The sequence below is a fragment of the Mytilus californianus genome, unplaced genomic scaffold (genome assembly GCF_021869535.1).
Source record: "Mytilus californianus isolate M0D057914Y unplaced genomic scaffold, xbMytCali1.0.p SCAF_14, whole genome shotgun sequence".
NCBI lineage: Eukaryota > Metazoa > Mollusca > Bivalvia > Mytilida > Mytilidae > Mytilus > Mytilus californianus.
Genome location: NW_026262626.1, coordinates 8,281,539 through 8,301,784, shown reverse-complemented (window position 1 = coordinate 8,301,784; position 20,246 = coordinate 8,281,539). Strand labels below are relative to the sequence as shown.

General features: G+C 30.6%; 1 protein-coding gene across 3 annotated transcripts in view; it reads left to right on the top strand.

The window, feature by feature from the left end:
• Nucleotides 1–20,246, top strand: part of LOC127724143 (uncharacterized) — a 311,392-nt gene that overhangs the window by 227,829 nt on the left and 63,317 nt on the right. The window lies entirely within an intron of this gene.

Genomic DNA, 20,246 nt, shown 5'->3' with positions numbered 1-20,246 from the left:
TGTTTTGTTTTCATCATGCTTATAAGATATTGATTGATAATTGGTATATAGTTTTATCATGACAAGTTACAGATCAAGTTCAAATGTTTGTTTCGGTCTAATAATTTTGTGCAGAGTTATGGTCCTTGGACCTGAAAAATTCACTCATATAATCAGTTTTCCACACTGTTTTAAGTCATGCTTGAAGATATTGACATGATATTTACCTATTGTTTACACCATGACAAGTTATAGAACAAATTAGCATTTTGTTCCAGTATAATGAATTTTTACCCGGTAGGGGACTATGTATTGCCATGCAATACTCTCAGAATGCTTGTATTTTCTTAAATTTTAGATTTATTTTGTATTAAACATATCATAAATCTACTTTTACGAGTGGTTTATTTAAACATTGATATTTTCTTAAATTTAAAATTTATTTTGTATTAAACATAATTTTTTATACTATATCTACTTTTACGACAGGTTTAACTGAAAACTTAAAATTGATTAAATCGTTCACAAAATATCAATTATTTAAATTTAACTTAAATTTAAGACTGTAAGTTTAAAAAAATTTAATAAATTATTAGACTTGATTAAATGCATCATTTCATGCAGTGTGTGCTATTGTCTCTTTTTCCTATTGCGTTAATTTGACGCATATAGTTTATTACTTATAATTTCATGTATCAAATCCAACTAATTATAATTATTAATATAGCTTTTTAAAAACTAAGATACATGACACATGATGTTTCGACTTTCCAATTGTCAACATCCCATTTCTAAGCAGTACCATCTGCCACATCGTATGGCGTCTAAACATCTCAATTGATACGTTAAGCTTGTGCATCTTCACACCATACGGACTTCATTTGCAGGGTTGTGCCCCATACACACATGCTGCTTCAACAGAGTTTTGTCGTATAACTACTGAAATCGACACAACATACAGTTTACGGTCACCCCCACGAATTAGTTGACCGATACAATATATGTGTATCCCAACTTACGAGCGACATATTTTCGCAGTTTTAGATCTTATGATACCAGAATTTTGGTCAACTCTGTAATTTTACAAATTGTGTTCCATTCCTGCCTACGAAAGTTACCTTTTTAATTAACCGAGAGACCGAATGGTCAACTTTAGAACCTGATCATCATCAATCATATTGATTGTAACACAAACAAAAAAATATCATATACTAATATTTTTTTAATCCCCTGGATTATCAATAGAGAGATAATATTGTGAAATTTTTTATTTGTTTGTGGGTTATTGCTTTCTATTTCTTGAGATTTAAGTCTCGTTTACATTTATTCCATTTTCTTTTTCCAATTTGTTGATTTTGATATTAAATGATTCTAATGAAATATGGGGAAAATACAATATGACATGGTAAACAAGTCAAAAGATAAAACCTGTAACGATGAACCCCATAAAAATAATAAAAATACCTCCACCAAAAAAATGAATAAACTGTAAAATAATATCACTTCGTAGGATGCAAAGTACACAAAAAAAGTCATTTAATTGGTCTACTAATTTCGGCCGATATATCCCAGTGTCAATGATGCCGTAATAAATGCAGTTACGATGAACTGGATTACTAGACATGTCTAGCTAACGAATAACTGTTATCTGTTGGTTGGTGAAAAGCATGATCACTTCTGAATTCATTCTGTTGGGAGTAACTCAATTTCAAGTGTTATAGATTTTTACTTGTTCCTAGACAGTGTTTGTACATTTATATAAGAATTAGGTGGAGGTCTGATATTTGCTATTCGTCGTATAATCGTTTATGACAAGAAGCTAGATAGTAAACACAGCCATACAATATTAATTAACAGACAAATAATGAAAAGAAATCTCATCAGTCTTTATGCATATCGTGCTTCAAATTGTTATTTGAATATATTCAGTATGTGAGACTGAATTTTGAGTTTAAATAGTCAATACTTTTGATTGGTTTGTATTTATTAGATTTGTCCAGGCACTCAATCATCACATCATCATCCGAGAAAGTAAAAAAGGCTATAGATTGCCTTGTCTGTCCTTTTCCTGTCTTTCCACTAGGCATCAAAATTCGGTGTTTCTGAAATGATTCAATAGTATATAAAAGGGCTGGTAAGTGAATCCCATCATTCACATTTTTAAATTTTAAGTAACAGAAATCTTTAATGCTTACTGCGTCCATAATCAGCTACTGTTCATATTGATAAGTGTGGATTCAGATATTCATTTGTTGGATTCAATTTTTTATTTATCTAACATCGTTTTTATACAAATTCCTCCTACAGTTATGTCCGAATTTGTAATAAGTTATATGTTAAAATAGGGAAAGGTTACGACGACTATTGTTTGGAGAGGCAACAAGCTAAAACATTAGCAAGAGAACAACTTTAAAAAATACACAAATAGAGATATGATACACATTTCAATGTACACGATAAATGAACATGTTTTGAAAAATTCTTAATCAGCTATATGTACGCTTGCGAAAACAATATGTTTTTATTTAGAGAAGCTACATTCTCTAGTAGCATATGTTTCGTACATACTCAAGACGAAAACAAACTACAAATTAATCAAAAAGACAAACTTTCCAAAAAAAGTTTTGAAATTCCTTCAACGCGAAGAGTTCATGACACTCAACCTACAAGTGGCATCAGATACTGCCCCATTCCGACTGCATCTGGATGAGTATTTATACATTCCGATCAAACAAATTGACCTTAGATCTTTGACGTAGCAATTATCTTTGGAAACGAATTTGAGAAATGGATGACCTGAGGTCGATTCGTTCGGGACGTTTTAAGAACCTGCCAAATTGACGCCAATTTTAGCGTGGGTTACACTATCCATATTTGAATCGCATCAAAATTTAGGGAAAAAAATCCTTTGTTCCACAAAAATATTGTTTCGTAATTTTAGTTTAAAGCCGAAAAACCAATAACAGACGCAAAATCAATTTTCTGCTCTTAGCATTAAATGCAAGTGGATTGAGGAATACATTTAAATGTAAAACACAGGAGAAAGATTCTTTATTGATATCTTTCAGATTAAATAAAACACTTTACAACTTACACCAAGATGTCGTTAAATGAAATTGGATACCCTGCATTTATCATGATTTTCAATAACATATGGTCAAAACACTGAAAGACCCCCTTCTAAATAATGAAAACTATCATTCTGCATTGGCAATAATATATTGGTCTCAATAAGATACACACAATCAGGCTAATAGCTTCATAGGTGTATCTAATACCAACTAAGAAAAGAAAATTGAAAACAGAAATTTAAACTGTTATTTTTTTAATTTTCACAAAATAAATGGTACATGAAGCCGTAACCTTAACACAGACCTCCGACAAGAAACTTACAACCCTAACAAATATTTGTATGCAAATCCTATTAACTTAATTTTATTATACTTACTGTGGCCATTAACTTATCAGCTGTCCACCTTTGTAATGTGTCACCGATGTTAACTAAGATAGTACCAGGTATCGGCGTGGCTGGTACAAATTGTCCATCTCGGTTTTTAACCTTTCAAAATGATATTAATTTACTTGGATTTTAAATCATATAAATAAGAAGATTTGGTATGAGTGCCAATGAGACAACTCTCCATCCAAGTCACAATGTATAAAAAGTTAACAATTATAGGTCAAAGTACGGCCTTCAACACGGAGCCTTGGCTCACACCGAACAGCAAGCTATAAAGGGCCCCAAAATGACTAGTGTAAAACAATTCAAACAGGAAAATGCACATATTTTCTTTGTTCCTCGGTCCACGTCTTATTGTAGCTACTCTTCTCTTTTCCTTTATTTTTGTGATCCCTACATAGCACTACAAAACTACTGGTAACAATTAACAATGTGCGGGACAAATTTGCCATTCCAGAATTGGCAAATCTGACTTTGTTGTTTTACAAGATAACAAAAAAGTGATACATGTAGATAATTAAAAAAATAATTTCCCCATATGTCCCAACATGTCACTGTTGTCACTGTTGTCACTAAAGCTGATTAAAAGTACATTTGCCATGGGAAAATTTAAAAATTCCCATGGGAATATTAGAAGTTCCCATGGGAAAATTTAAAGTTCCCAAGGGAACTTATTTTTCTTCCCATGGGAACTAATTTTTCCCTTGGGAACATTTATTCTTCCCATGGGAACATTTTTTTTTTTTTTTATTATTTGTTTCGGTATTGTAAAAGAGCTATGAAATATCGAAACGAATGGACGGGTACTAATAACCAGGAGCAGTTTATAAAATTTTTCATTTGATAAAAAAAAATATGTAATTACAATAAATTAAAGGTATTTCTATCATACTTTTTTACATTCAAACGTCTTTCATTGTCATTAAATGATTGATAGAAACACATTGATTATATTGTATCGTCGTTTATTGATTGGTTACTATTTAACGTCCAGCGGCTGATTTAACAATTTGAATCTTTCACCTTTGTTTTCGATTAATATCATCGTGCATTTCATGTCATATTGTTCGCTGAACTGCCAAGGATCAGAGCCATGCCTGTGTATTTCGGAATTTAATTTATAGATAAAACTTAATAAATTTGTTTGAATTTATATACATGGGAAATCACGAATCGTGTTTAAGGTTTTTTTTTCCGCTATAATCCTTGAATTTATGAAATTGACATCATAATTATTAATATACTTATTCTTTTTCATCTACGTAACTCGATATGCGTATTTTTCGCCACTAGAAAGATTTACATTGATTATTTTTTAAAGTTTATTTCATTCATTCGGTCAAATTTCCTAATTCAATTTGTTACTCATTTACAAAAAAAATCTTTTATTTTGTTTCATTTTTCGCAAACACCTTTGAAAGTCTTGTTAGAATTGTCTTTTATGATCTCTCAGGTAAATATCAAAAATAATCCAGAGTTTTGCATTTACAAGGACGGATGAGGATTAAATACTTTATGGTAGTATATACACATGTATTTTACCCTTAGGTTGTCTTCGTGTAATTTACAGTTTAAAGGAGCATTGTCGTCTTTTGCAACTAGATCAAAGACCTAAATGATTTTTTTTGCGATTGCATACAGGCAGAGACATATAATACATAATAATTGTATTATATGTCTCTGATACAGGTAAAAGAACTATTTGATTTTTTAATTTACGAATAAAGAACAATTGGAAATTTGGTTTTTTTTTCTGCACTAGGTATGTGAAAATTTTATTATCTAGTCTCTGCCAAATCTTTAAATATGACGATCGCGGGAATTACACGTCGATGTATAGAATTTATTGTAAAATCGCGAAACCTGCATTACGGTCATATTTTGTATTTCTAAGTTTGAATAAAGAGCCTAAACTTTTTCAAATATTGAATACGCAACCAAATCTCTGTAACCTTATCCATATTTGATTTATTTAATTTATGTTTCTGAAGACGGTTGATTGTGCATTAGTTTAAGGTAGGCGTGGCTATCTGTAACTTTCCTCCAATCAGCTGGCCTATTCCATAAACCTGTGTGCGATTATGCGTGGAAACTGGCAATGACATTGTAATAGTTTTTTGACAATGTATAGCAACATCAGAGACATATAATACATTGTATTATATGTCTCTGGCAACATATAATCAGAGACATATGTACATGTGTATATATGTCTCTGATATAATTGAATAAAAGTATATCATTCGATAGAAAAATTTCTTTCTTTAATTGAAATGCTTGTTTTAGGATTATCACAGCAATATTTACAACGTTATACAGTTTTTATAGGCACGTGTCATACTTCGGGATATGTCGTGCGTGACCAATGTTTATTGTAGTATTTCTGGTCATGTTGGTCCAATTTATTTTATATACAAGTTTTAAAGATATCATGAAATAATTGGAATACATTTGATGGAAATTTAGATTTGCTTTTTTTATAGATTATTTTCAGCAGTGCCCCCGAGATACGGTCTTAAAATGTTGAAGAAAACAAAACTTTGATAAAAGGATGCATAACTATTATGTGTTTTAAAAAAAAAAATAAGTGTTATAAAATTTGAATTACGCAATTAGCGCATCTTGATCACTTTCGATAAAACAGTAATGCATTAATGTTACATCGTTGATTTTTAATGCTTAGAAATGATTTGTGACTGTTATACACACATACGTATAAGCATAATATATACACATTCTGGTTTAAGCTTGCCATAAAAACACTAAAAATCTTTCTTTGAAATATCAATCATTTTTGGGCAGACTTGTTTAATAAGTTTTTTTATTTGTAAAAATTATCTTGAGTTTCATTTCATTTGAATGCTTCAAAATACTATAAGCCTATTGTTGATAAAAACATTTAGGGGCAAGGAATTTTGATATTTCAAGAAACTGTTTGCTGTAATCAAACCTGGCCAGGAAAATATCAGCATTATTTTCATAAGATTGAAAGTTTAAAGTTGTGTGTGTAAATTTTTTTTTTTTTTAAATTTCATTTATTTTAGCTTTCTTTCAAAGTTTCTTACGCCGGGTTTATTTTCTTTTAGCGGGTTTGATCTTTTTATTATGTTCAATAAATAATAGTAAAATTATTTCCATAATAATCTTGTTTTTGTTTAGTAATATATGAATTCCTAAATTACACTTGGAAATAAATTTTAAACAATGAATTTGTCACCATTTCGATTTTGTCGTCTGCCCAACTTAGTTTGGTCCTGAATATGCATGAAATACTTGCCACTGAACGTTAAACAAACGGCAAATATCCACCAATCCATCTGCAATTGCGCTATCCTCTGTTACCCATCATTTTGTCACATGCTTGGTACTATTTTTTGAACAAATTTCGTGTTGTAAGACGATTTTGTCCTACATTTAAATTGTTCTTGTCCAATATTACATTCCTTGAACAGGTTTAAATGTAAAACTAAATCCTATAAAATTAATTTGGTGCATTGGTTCTCTGAAACGCGTTTTTTTTGGTAAATTTTAGCGTGTCAACACCCTCATGTAGTAGTGGTTTCGGTTTGTATAAACATACAACGAAGGTCTATGTTGGTAGTCAGATATTGTTTCATGTTACATATTTTACGATTGGTGACATCAAATAAACTTTTATTCACATATTTGTTTTCTTCTGAAAAAAGCGTGTTTGTTTTTATTCAAGGTGATATAAATGGTCCCTCAATATATCTAAATGCCTGCATGGTATACTTAGCCATACGTTTTTATTGGTTTGATGGGTGTAAATTCAAAATTGTGGTTCGAATAATGATATATTTTTTTACGCAAACCGAAGGATTTTAGAATCTTTAGTATCAATGTCTCGTTATCATATCTCTGTCGACGATAGGTTAATGTCTGCATGTTGTAATAAGCCATATACGTTACTATCCACCTCTGGTATGTAAGTTTTTAAACGAAATTTAAATAATGATATTTATATGCAAACTGAAGGATCTAAAATTTAAATGATACATGTAAAAAAAATAACGAACACGGGGCGGGGGTGTTACACGAAGTCAGCCAGACTACCCGAATGATCATTTAATCCGAAATTAGGCTTGTCAGATAAAACAAAAACAACGCTTTGGTTTAGGACTAGAGTTGAAAAGTAGCATTAAATTTGCTAACATTCCATGCAAAATAGTAAGAGCGTATAATGCACAAAAATAGGGTTGTTATGTACTCTTAAACTTAGTTAGGTGGTATGGTTTCCATGCACCTACATATATACCTGTTATAACAGATATGATCGACGTGCACTACAGCGAAATAACGGCTTCAGTTATTATAGTACACACAAAAATTAATTGGGCTAATTTGGTCTCTGCTGCATAGTTTATTTCATTGGCAATCATAGCCCACATCTTTTTATTCAAGATAAGTCGTAAGTCTTGAATATTCTGTAATCAATTTATGAAGCTTGATTGAGACGTAGTTTCACTCAGATACCGATTGTTTTCTTTTCTTCTATTTCACAAATGAACCGCTGAAGTCAGGGATTCGGAATTTGGCAATTATATATAGCCTCAGTTTGTATCATATGATAATTCGAAGCATTATCGAACTATGTCAGCCTATTGGACTTTCATCTTCAAAATACCCTTTGCATTAAATAACTAAATGAGATAACATAGTGATAACTTTGAGTGTATACATGTACATGTAAAAAAAAACCAACAGCATATTTTACGAAGATGATATTGATAGAATTTTAACGTCCATTGACATATATTACATGCATGTCGGAACAGAACTTATAATTGACAATAGGTATCAATAGAACCGTTCTTTTTACGAGGTAGTCACGCTTAGTTGGAATTTCACGTGCTATTTCACAAGGTTCACATTATAGTTATACAATATAACTAACAATTGTGATGACGAATTTCTTAAACTGTTCTAGAACAATCTAATTGAAATATGAATCTGTGATTTTACTATGTTCATAACTTCGACGAAGCAAAGCAAGTTAGATATAGATCTGGACTGATATGCATAAAACCACTTAAGTTACGATAAACCAATCGTAGTATTAATTTATCGTAGAACATGTAGAAAAATCCGTCCGTTCGGAACAAATCTTAACTTAAGTAGCTTTATGCATACGGGCACTGAATTTAAATCAGATTTGTTCTGGGGGTTTTTCTCTTATTTTCAAAATACATATTTTAAATTATGACTATATATAGTTCCGTAACTTTCTATCTGTATAAACCAAGTGCGTACATTTTTGTAAAATAAATATTTATATGTTTCAAAATGTCCATAATTATTGACAACGAGTACATACTTCATTTTCCAAATTTTACCAATGGAAAATATCTATATAAATTGTTACTTCATCAAATCGTTGGTTAGAATTATTTAGATTTTCATGAATATCATTCATTACACCAGAAATGTCATTCATAAACAAGTGGTAGTAAATTGACTACACGTATGAGTTTAGTAAGGTATAGTGTATCACTGTCGGACTCAAGACACAAAAAAATGTACACATGATGTATATTATACCTGATAATTTTTAAATATAAAGTTCCAAATTACCGGCCGTGTACACTGCTCTATACGCTAAGCAGTAAAGCGATGCATGAACCTGCATTACGTGTAAAAAATGTTTTTAAGCCCGACAGGAAATCGCGTGAATACCTGGAAGTGTCACCTCACAATACCTCTGGCATTAATTCCTTTAGCCATGCTGATGGTCAAATTAGGGAATTAAATAAATGTATTATATATAAGCTGGGACATGATATATTGTATAATAGTCCCAGATAAAAGAGTTATGAACAAATTAGATTATTGAAAACAATTTTAAACGGAACACCGTTAGTTAATTATGACTTTAAACTATGAGAGAATCCATAAAAGAAATCACTCTTAACTAATTCCCCTATATTTACTTGTTTCATACATTTAGTTAAAAACAAAACAGTTTAAAATGACACATCATAGTTATTTAAAAAATTTAGATATCCAATCGGCAGACTTTTACGACTCTTAAACTTTTTTAAACATTGTTCCTTATCAAGTTAGTTAAAAAAAAGTTTGCCGATAGGTAACACAACGATGTCTGGTACAATTCTTTTTTTATGATCCGTGAATATGTGTATGCGTTTGTTATTATCTTGTCGGGTAATACAACCGTACGATTGACTCCCTGTTTGTTTTGATACTTTGTGGTTTATAGAAATCACGTGGGTTTTTTTACCCGTGAAGCCGTCAAGATGGCTACATGTAGAGAATTGATATTTTGAATTTGAAATCGATGGTGATATCTTATCTAGGAGAATAAAACGTTAATATTTTATGAATTTGTGCTGTTTTATACAAAATGAACATAATATCAATTTTTCATTTTTTTGCGGAGTTTCCCCTTTACTTTTTAGACTTTTATTGCTGTATTTTTTTGGACGTGATATATTTTTAATGTGCTATCATGATAATATATTAAAATTCATTATTCTACAATGAATAAATTATATTCTCTAAAAATGGCATAGATAATTTCTCTTTTCGGTAAAATTAATTAAAAATTTGGCGCTCAAATGGACTGTACTTTGGCGCTAAAACGTCCGAATGTTTTTTGCTAAATGTCCTATCTATGCGCTAAAATGTCCTCCGCTGTTGATATTGATACACTTTTGGTGAATAAATTGAATATTAATACACATAACTTTACATAATTCAATGTAAAATAACTTAAAATCATCACACGGTATTGCTTTAACACATGAAACTCCGAGCCTGAATATGTACAGAATGTATCAACAAGGCAAATTGCATACACATATAGAAAACATAATAAATTGTGCAAGCACAAGATTAAATGTTCTTGAAAAATTGAAATATGTATTTAATAGAAATGATATTGTCCGTATAAACTTAACATTTATTAGACCAATTATGGACTATGCACATGTGCGTTACGGGATAGTTGTACTCAAAAAGATTTTAATAATTTAGAACATGTTAAGTTGGAAGCAGAAAGAATCGGAACTGGGTTGCCCGTGTATTAACTCTGGAAGCTACATATTTCGAAACAGGCTGGAAATTGCTAGTAGACAGAAGAAAGTCAAGAAAGCTCAACATGTTATATTCTTTACATAACGAGACTGCCCTTACTTATCTCTGCGATTTAATGCTTCCACTTGTTGGTGAAATATCTAATTATGATTTGCGAAATAGTAACAACTATGTAATACCCCGTTATAGACTAGATATAACCAGAACATCATTTTTTCCCATCTACTACAATTGAATGGAATAGTCTAAACCCCGACATACTGACTTCCCGAAATATAAATACAGCCACCCTCCTACATTAGATGTGGTGTTAGAAACTTAATATCATTCATACACGGTTGAAAAATATGTGCAGCTCTTTAAATGCAGATCTGCATCGTGTTAATATTAAACTTAATCCCGCATGCAGCTGTAGCCATGCTGTTGAGGATTGTATTCATCATTTTTTCGAGTGCCCTTTTCACAATGAAGCAAGAGAAATATTGTTTTTGATTTTAAAAAGATGTGCTATATCAATTGAGCTTCTACTGGCTGATCACGGTGACCTTACATATCAGCAAAATACAGAAAATTTTGAATCTGAACAATCTTATATCAGAATTACACAAAGATTCAGAACATACAATTAAAATTCTGAATTCCTTCTTTCTCACACTTCACGCCAGTCCATATTACATCAATATTATGTTGTATTTTCGTTTTTGTTTATAGTTTGTATTACTTGCATTCCTATTTTGTTTTTCGCCATTATCTAATGTATTTTGTGTATATTTGTATAGGGAGAGGACTTCACTAATGTTGTTATAACTTGTGTTCAATCCTATTTGCTACTTTTGGAAATTAAATATGTTTAAACAAAAACATAACAAAAAATAAGGTAAACGGAAATATGTCACACGAAAACAACTCACAGGTAAAAAGTAACAAACTTGTACAGTTGGTACATGTACGTGTATATACATGTAAGAAAAAAAGTCACAAAAATCACTAATCCATGTCAATGTCAAGTTTTTAATACAATACAACAGAGACTAATAATATGGCTTCAATTTACTATTTTCTTTTCTTGTCAATCATCTACATAAACTGCCTATACAGAATATAATACGGAAGGAATCAAAATGTTGAAATAAAGGAGTCCGTAGAAATACCTTAGTGCTCTAAAACAGTATTTCGCACTAGGGACTTGATATGATGATATAGTTGGCACAAAGGCCATGTAATATAGAAGTACACTTTGTTAATATAAATAAATAAATAATTCTAAATTATATAACCATATCTTTAGTAATTACGAAGTTATATAATGTTTTATCGACACTTAAAGACACAAATAAATATCCTTTCAATCCCACTACAAGAAAGACGTGCGTATCCAATGACTTTAAACATAAATCTGAATGAATTTTATTCAAGATCTTTTTATAGTAATTATTATACTGTTCATTTAGAATAAAGCAAAGTACTCTCGACCAATGAAATTGTAGGATTTGATGTCTCTTAATTGTGAAGAATGAATGTAAATCATGTTCTTAGTAAGGGATTATCCTATTATTTGGGTCTATTTACAGTTCAAAACAAAGAGTTTCTATATATGAGTTAAAACTGCCCCGAAGCACATTTATCAGATTGAAAGGATTTATCACAGTGATTGAAACTGACTAAAAGTTGAATTGTGAAACAAACAAAAAATCAAAATATGTTGAAGTTTACTGGTGCAGTAAAATTTGTAACTTTAATGTTATAATGAAAATATTAATAACTTCAAATTATTAAAAAATTAAACAATATCAATTAAAGCAAATTGAATGCAAAAAATATAAAAATAACCTAAATCTTTAGCTTTCCAAAAACTCTGATTACTGAACCAGCGGTTGGGAAGAATAATTATTTCCAATATTCCGATTAAATAAAAAAAAAAACAGGAATTTGATTTACGTTTTGAATATATTTAAAACTTTTAAAGGCATTTTATTTGATCATTTCTCTGACATTATGAAATAGTATTTGATTTAAAAAGCTGGACCAAAATATTGGCTGTGAAATAAAATTAGTTGTAACTCAAATGTATTTATTGATTTAAACTGTAAATACAAAAAGGACAATTCCTCACTAAAATATTACATGACTTACATTCATACTCACAATCAAGAAACATATACAATTCCCACCATTTCTTTGTACTGTTGTGTCACCTAATGTATATAACGCATTTTTTAATATTTCCTAAATTATAAGAAAGTCCTTACACCACAACAAACTAATCCATAAATGAAATGCCTAAAAAATGAAGTCAGGCATCAATTCTAAACATTACACTGACAATGAAACTATAAATTCTTGAATACAACCAATCAAGAGATCATTTGAGCCTTGAGCACTTTACAATATTCTAAGTTTGTTACATAAGATTAGAAAATATATATATCACTGAAGAGACATTAATTGTCGAAATCCGGATATGGTGTACAAATTTTTGCACCTCATGTTTGCGGTATACCATCTTTTCCGCAAGTTTATTGTTTTCTGTTTGGTATTAAATTATTATAAAGATCCAGTTTGTTACATCTTGTGATCCGTTTATTTGGCAATCGCCAATGGCAGTCAGCAGGGTTTAAGAACATCCGTTGTTCGACCTGTTAGTCAAATGCGTTTTGTTTAAATATACTTTCTCACTTTTTTGGTCTTTTGGAAAATGTTGTTTGTGCTGTATTTAGACCCCTCTACCAAGAAATTTATTTTGCATGCACACGTATAAAAATTGCGGTTTTTATCCAACGCAATCATAGGTTTGAACGTTGTTTTCAATTTAGACTTATTTATATTTTTTCGTTTGGGCTTGTATTATTTTTGCCTTCGGGTTTATATGATCCGTTCATCCTATTTCGACTCTTCAAAATTGAGGAGTCTATCCTAAATTGAGGTTAATTATATGGCCTTCCAAATATCGTTTCGATTCCTAACATCACTGAAGAGACATTAACGCAAAATTGTATTTATGTTCTAACGTGTGGAACATGCAAGTTGCAATATTTTGGTGAAACAGAAACACCATTTAACATTCGACTAAATAACCATCGGTCATTTTATACAAAAGAAAGAAACTGCCCAATCACAAGACATCTTTTAAGAGCAGGACATGATTTTGAAAACGTCACATTTCAAATCATTGAGAAAAACCAAAATTGGGATACACAAGGAAGACAAAAGAGAGAGAGATTTTGGATGCACCACTTACGAACTCTTGAACCTGATGGATTCAATGAGAGAGACGAAAAAAGATTTAAAAACAAATCAAAACAACAATCTTGAAATCATACGAATTAATTTATAGAAATTCATACAATTTATCGAACATCAATAAATATGTTAAACTTTTACTCCAACTTTATGTAGTTCAAGCTACAAAAATATTTTTTTGTCAGTCATGCATCCGATTTCACCTTGAGAGATGCACACGCCTGATGAACTAATTTGTTTAGCGAAATATTGCGTATTTCTATTTAAAATCTAATAGAACTTTTTAATGTATTAATTAGCGTCTTTAAGTTATATTCTTAGTATATGTAAGAGAATGATAATCCCTTTCTTCATGATTAAGTACGAGCGTTAGCGAGTACTTATCATGAAGTAAGGGATTATCATTCTCTTACAAACTTAGAATATTGTAAAGTGCTCAAGGCTCAAATGATCTCTTGATTGGTTGTATTCAAGAATTTATAGTTTCATTGTCAGTGTAATGTTTAGAATTGATGCATGACTTCATTTTTTAGGCATTTCATTTATGGATTAGTTTGTTGTGGTGTAAGGACTTTCTTATAATTTAGGAAATATTAAAAAATGAGTTATATACATTAGGTGACACAACAGTACAAAGAAATGGTAGGAATTGTATATGTTTCTTGATTGTGAGTATGAATGTAAGTCATGTAATATTTTAGTGAGGAATTGTCCTTTTTGTATTTACAGTTTAAATCAATAAATACATTTGAGTTACAACTAATTTTATTTCACAGCCAATATTTTGGTCCAGCTTTTTAAATCAAATACTATTTCATAATGTCAGAGAAATGATCAAATAAAATGCCTTTAAAAGTTTTAAATATATTCAAAACGTAAATCAAATTCCTGTTTTTTTTTTTATTTAATCGGAATATTGGAAATAATTATTCTTCCCAACCGCTGGTTCAGTAATCAGAGTTTTGGAAAGCTAAAGATTTAGGTTATTTTTATATTTTTTGCATTGCTTTAATTGATATTGTTTAATTTTTTAATAATTTGAAGTTATTAATATTTTCATTATAACATTAAAGGTACAAATTTTACTGCACCAGTAAACTTCAACATATTTTGATTTTTTGTTTGTTTCACAATTCAACTTTTAGTCAGTTTCAATCACTGTGATAAATCCTTTCAATCTGATAAATGTGCTTCGGGGCAGTTTTAACTCATATATAGAAACTCTTTGTTTTGAACTTTAAATAGACCCAAATAATAGGATAATCCCTTACTAAGAACATGATTTACATTCATTCTTCACAATTAAGAGACATCAAATCCTACAATTTCATTGGTCGAGAGCACTTTGCTATATTCTAAGACATTTATACAATTTTAATTCAGTAACTGTATCAGTTTATTTTCACACACTGATCCACGCCTAAAGGTTAAAAGGAAGTAAATAAGGATGACTGGCGCCACCTAGATTTCACATCCAAGATCATAGGGAAAAGTAAATTTATTTTCTGCTGCCCTGGTAATTAGAAATCAAAATAGTGAGAAATGAGTGTTGGCCATTGGTGTAGAAATAGCGAGAAATTTAGAGGAAACTCTCTGTGACGAGCAACATTTTCTGTGCCAAATTTAGCAAGGGGTTTTCTTCATTTATACTATTTCGAAAATTCCGGAACCGTTGAGTACCCTTAAAAAATGCAATTTTTCTTTCAAAAAAGCTGCGGCACCATATGTGTTTTGCAGTTTCAATTACACCCAAAGGTGTTGATAATTCAGAATTCGACATTTTTTTCAATGGATCTTTGATAGTGAAAACGCAGGACCAAAAAAAGGCTACCTTTGTCGCCTATGTAAATAATTACTTTCTTGTAACCTAAATAGATTGGATGTTGATTGTTGCTATTTTTAGACATTATATATATAAAGTATTAAAAATAGAAGAAAATGAACAGTCATGAATAAAACTATCATACTTGCGAAATAGCAGTAAATCGATCTAGAGTCGCATTTAATTTCACTCAAGAAAGGTTGACATATTCACCCGAAAAACACTTAACCTACCGTGTTACATGACATGATAAAATGAAACAACCAACGACATTAATTATGTTAAAATAATGATACAAAAAGTAAATATGACAAAATAAAATTCAAATTATTCAGATTGGTCATTCAACTTAATATGCTTATCGTTGATATGAACTTTTAAAAATTGTTTCCAATTATGATTTTGTTTAAACAGTTTCCTTTTTTACTTCAAAATATATTGAATTGAAAGGTGCAACACACTAAGCATTTGCAAGTCCCCCCCCCCCCCCCCCAAGAGAGAAAAAAAAACGTACAGATGTATATACATGTATAAACATAATGACAACACAAAAACATATTTCATTATCAAAACTACCTCACAATTAAATCATTTACTAAATATTTAACATAATGTTGCTCATATATTAAACTGACGGCAAGCATTCATCAAAGTGCCGATCAATAGATAGATGGACGCTTAATGTACAGCGGCAACTATTACATAAATATGCAGGCTGAAAATAATGTTTATGTTATATATTTATATGGTATGAATGTATTCAGCTTTTACAAAACCAGCACGCTGAGTTGGAGGATAAAGTTGGCTTATTTGAAGATCTTGTCTTGCTGATTATTTTTGCTCTATCTGTTATAGTTTTCAAGATAATAGGTAAATATTAAAAAAAAATCGTCATTAAAGATCAATTGGTATAACTAAATAGTGTCAATTGACGATTTGCTGGTCACTTTTTATTTTAAAAGTTTCTTTCTATCTATGATATTATTTAAGAAATTAGGCAAAAAGGCTAAAAACCGTCATTTTAGGGCAATGAATCAGAAAACGGTTTCGGTTTATTTATGTATATTGTCCTGTTGATCAAATTGTGCTATTTATTTTTCTCTCTATCTATTAAAGATATAAAAATAACTGGCAAAATACATGTAAAAATAAAAAATGGCTTCCTCCTCCAATAAAAACTATTTATTTTACTACAGATTTTACATAATCACTAAAATTATCAGTGATTATATATAATCCCTGAAAATGACCAATGGTTTTACATAATCACTGAAATAGCACACAATAGTGTTGAAAGTGGCGCTAAACATCAATCATTCAATCAATGAAAATAAAATTGTTAAAATCGTCACTGTTTAAGGGCAATAACTCCTAAGTACTCGCCGGACAGTTTTGATGTAAATTGACACTAGTACAATGTAAATCCCAACATTATGAACATTTTTGCCATGTCGGATTTTCTCTATTGATTGTAATTATTCTCATGATCTATTTTTAGCCATGTTTGCCATATTTTTTTAACAAGCGAGATCATCGGACATTTTTTTTTTAAATATACCCCAATGATGACTGTTGAAAAGTTTGGTTCCAATTGACCTAGTAATTTAAGAGTAGAAGAGTTTTGTAAAAATCGACGGCCGACGAGAGACAATAATTGAAGTGAATGGTCGCCAAGTGATGGGACAAGTTAACAGGTGGCCCTGGGACCAGGTGGGCTAAAAAGGCACAAAATGACATTTTCCTTTGTGTTGTCTTTGCTTTGTAAAATTAGCACTCAAAATTCCTTTTACACTAACTTTAGTATTTTGAACTTGAAATTGAGAGCTTAGAAGGCCCGTGACCCTAATTTTGTTTTCAAAATTTTGAACGGTAAATGTTTAAGCAGAGACATAATTATATACTTAATAGTATATATATGTTACAGTGTATTTGTTTAATGAGGAATTATGTAGAATCCCTGAGTTTTCAGGGATTTTACATAATCACTAAAACTATCAGTGATTTATTTATATATAATCCCTGAAAATGACCAGTGGTTTTACATAATCACTGAAATAGCACACAATAGTGTTGAAAGTGGCGCTAAACATCAATCATTCAATCAATGAAAATAAAAATTGTTAAATTCGTCACTGTTTAAGGGCAATAACTCCTAAGTACTCGCCGGACAGTTTTGATGTAAATTGACACTAGAACAATGTAAATCTCAACATTATGAACATTTTTACCATGTCGGATTTTCTCTATTAATTGTAATAATCCTCATGATCTATTTTTAGCCATGTTTGCCATGTTTTTTTGAACAAGCGAAATCATCGGACATTTCTTTTTTAAATATACCCCAATGATGACTGTTGAAAAGTTTCGTTCCAATTGACCTAGTAATTTAAGAGTAGAAGAGTTTTTGTAAATTTCGACGGCCGACGAGAGACAATGGACGCCAAGTGATGGGACAAGTTAACAGGTGGCCCTGGGACCAGGTGGGCTAAAAAGGCACAAAATGACATTTTCCCTTGTGTTGTCTTTGCTTTGTAAAATTAGCACTCAAAATTCCTTTTACACTAACTTTAGTTTTTTGAACTTGAAATTGAGAGCTTAGAAGGCCCGTGACCCGAACTTTTTTTCAAAATTTTGAACGGTAAATGTTTAAGCAGAGACATATTTATACTTAATAGTATATATGTTACAGTGTATTTGTTTAATGAGGAATTATGTAGAATCCCTGAGTTTTCAGGGATTTTACATAATCACTAAAACTATCAGTGATTATATATAATCCCTGAAAATGACCAGTGATTTTACATAATCACTGAATTTTTTAAAAATTATTCTACAAATTCCCTGAAACGATTTCAGGTATTATCAATAATACAAAGATTCTCTCTTTGGTAAAAATATATATCAAATACAGACAAATAAATCATATGTATAACCTATTTATCTAGTTCATTTATATGTTTTGGAGTTTAGTGTGACGTCCATTTTCACTGAACTAGCACACAATTTTAGTTAGTATATACTTATATATGAAATAATGTTGTAGCCATCAAGGCATCAGAAAGCCTAAAGTTGCATTTTTCCAAAAGAATTTGTACGAAAAAATGCCTACAATTAATAACTATATATGGTCAGTTCAATGACGTAAACCGTTTGACATATTTGAGACTGTTTGTTTATGCTTCACTTCTTCCATATGCTATTGACTATAAGACTTTTTATATGCATCTTTGGTGTAGCAGGAATACATGCCAGAAAACTAAAGAAAAAAATCAACAAAACTACACAAACTGAGAAGATAAAAAGAACAGAGATAGAGAGAAGATAAAAATGAAACCAGATGGACATATATGTATCAACACATTTATGTCCGACCATGACGGATAAAATGATAATAAAAGTGAAATTTATAAATGTAAGGCCACAATAACAAGAAAATAGTTCAATATTTTGGCAGATAGTTAAAACCGAAACTGGTAAAACCTTTGTGACTTAAAAAAATGTGGACAGATGTTTCTAAATGTATGGCCAAAAATAATAGCGCTACTCCCCAAAGTTCTACTCATTAAAAAGAAACTACAGAAATACAAAGCAAAAAAAAGGAAATAAGCGACCAAAACCGTTCTATTGTAAGACAGAAATTGAGCTGTTATTAAACGACAACTCAGTATTAAAACTGCTGGTGTTAAAAAGCACATTTGGCTTCAAAGAAGTAAACAACAATGTTGTCAACAATCGAAAAGATGAGGATGATGAGGATAACGGAGTGGATTCACAATCAACATCGGCATCTTTCAGTGGTAGGTCTACTAATACACTTACACGAAAACGCACCACATTCGTTGAGCTTAAAGACGCTGTTAAGAGTATGCAAGATGCGCAAATAATTGATGTAAAAGTTAATTGAAAACCTTAAATTTAAAGTTTTTCAACAAGGAGTTTGGCTAAGTGTTCTAACCAGTAATGCCGATTGTGTAGAAGTGTATTCGCGTTTTGTTACTTTATTATGCTATTCATGAATTGGTTTAAAAACGTATGAAAGAACATACTTAAAATCAATCGATATTTTTTTTAACGTAAGAAAATAATAAGAAGAATATTTCAATGTTTATATTCTTTTTTGGAATTATAAAGTCGTTTATTGTGTTATCCTGATTTTGAATCTTCTTTGTAGATTTGTTTTATCGAACATTTAGAATTTGGTTCATTATCTGCTTGTTGTCTTCTGTGGATTCCTTGCAATTGGTGTCCCTCTCTTTCATAAAATCATCATCAGATGATTCTTCTTCGGAAACATCAAAATTCATTCTCGGACAAACACAAATTGTTCAAAACTGAATCAACTAGTAAGTATATGTCTGAAACGTCAAACGAAGCCAGACAGTGAGTCTAGAATTGGAAATGCTGAATCCCTAATAAGATAGAACCCTGGCGGAATCTTTGCTTCACTGTTCTAATGAAGATCAAAACTTCTCAGTACTGTTGCGTCATGGGTACTATATGCGTTTCTCGTCCACACATAGTTGAACTTCGTCTTTGAGTTACAACATCCGAAAATAATAGAATACATGGAGAACATTTTTCTGTTAAAAAAATGCATGTGGCTAGTGTTTGATGATTTATTTTGAATATGGAATCCATAATTAGCACCAATTACATTTTGCAATTGTGATCTTT